This window comes from Mastomys coucha, unplaced genomic scaffold (assembly GCF_008632895.1).
Source record: "Mastomys coucha isolate ucsf_1 unplaced genomic scaffold, UCSF_Mcou_1 pScaffold18, whole genome shotgun sequence".
Classification (NCBI taxonomy): Eukaryota; Metazoa; Chordata; class Mammalia; order Rodentia; family Muridae; genus Mastomys; species Mastomys coucha.
The window spans coordinates 80207089-80208798 of NW_022196900.1; positions in this window are offsets into that span (position 1 = coordinate 80207089).

Here is a 1710-nt window from a genome sequence, read left to right on the forward strand (position 1 = left end):
AAATTTACGGGCTATCTAGCTTTGCATATGTAATGCTAAACAAAAAAAGAAATTATGTTCCAAAAATCGAGGTGAAAGTTTTTAGATATCTGTGGTTGTCCTATGACCTCTACTCATAAATTCCACCCTAAAACTGTAAAACCTTTTAGCAAAGCTACAGTTAAATTTGCTTTCCCCTGGCACAGCAGTTGTTTCTCCGAATCCATTGATTAAGCCAACTGGATTGGAAATATTTGGGGGGAATTGTACTGAGCATGTGTAGACTTTATTTTTACACTTACGCAATATAGTGCAACAACTACTTATACACACATCCCACTCTTTAAAAATGGGGTTTCTAGCTTAGGCTGTCAAGGATGTGTAGAGCAGGCTGACTTAGAACTTTTTGGGGAAATCCTACACCTGCCTCTGAAGTACTGAGATTTACAGATGTGGACCATCATGCCTGGCAAAGACACCATTTCATATTTCATTGTGGTTATTATAATTAATGCAATGATGATATAATGTATATGGAATGTGCATAGGTTCACATGCAAATAGCCTATATTAGGAATCTGTCCCTCTTCCGGGGTCAGATGAATGGGATTAAGGGTGTCCTGAAAGCAGTCTCCCTCTGATACTGAGAGACGTACATTTAAGTGCATTCTGCCTATTAGGTACTATGGAGTTGTTATTTTTTTAGGTGAGGTTGTGATGACCTCCGAGGATATATCCTGCCTTTAACTTCGAGGACCATATATAACCAAAATGCCAAATCTACTAGAGCTTACTTTTCTCTCTACAGTCAAATCAGTCTAGGAGATGAGGCTATGTGGTAGAATTTGCCCTAGCATTCGCAAAGACCTGCAAAACAACACAGTCACCTTGGAAACCCAGAACCCCTACCTCTATTTTAAGTGTACAGGGCTGTTCTTTAAGGGTTGTCAAATTCCCACTTCTGGAGTCCGAGACATTTACAACTTTCTGAACATACTTTGGCAGTAATCATTTGCCTTCAATTATTCCTAATTCCTCTAGTCTTTAATCACCAAGAAGTAAAGTACTCAGTTGCTGGATGGGATACTGGAGGAGCACTTTGACTAGGTGGACGGGAAGATGGAGTCGGTAGAATATATGGACAGCAGTATCCTATCAGCGATCTGCTTGCAGAATGATACGATCTTTTAGGATGCTTGTATCTGTTTTCCTTATCCGGCTTGCAGCTACCAGCATGGGCAAGTTATCACTGAAACTCCTAACTGCCTTTCGCACATGCGGACTCTATAGGTCTGGACCGTCTCACACTCGACCTCCTGTGGACTTCCTCACCCATTTTCAGAGCAATTCATCTATCCCCATGGCCTTTTCACATAAAAATCTGTACTGAGTCAACTTACACAGAAGTTCAATCTCTGTGAAGCTTCAAGCAACTTGAGGGCAGGGAGAGGCAATTCAGTTTTCAGCGCCTTCCTGGTACCCATCACTAAATATCGGCAGGGCAGCTGCAACAAGAGGTGGAGGGGTGCGGGGGGCGGGGGGAACGACAATGAATTCTTACCCAGAGGCCTAGAAACATCTTCCCTGCGGTGCTCTCGGAGCCGGGAAGGAGGCGGGGAGCGGGGAGCAGCCCAGCGCGCGCAGGGAAGGCCGAGGTAAGTGCAGCCTGCTCCCAGGACGAAGGCCCGGAGGCCGACGAGAGGCGCGGCCAGGCCGATCTCCTCGTGACTC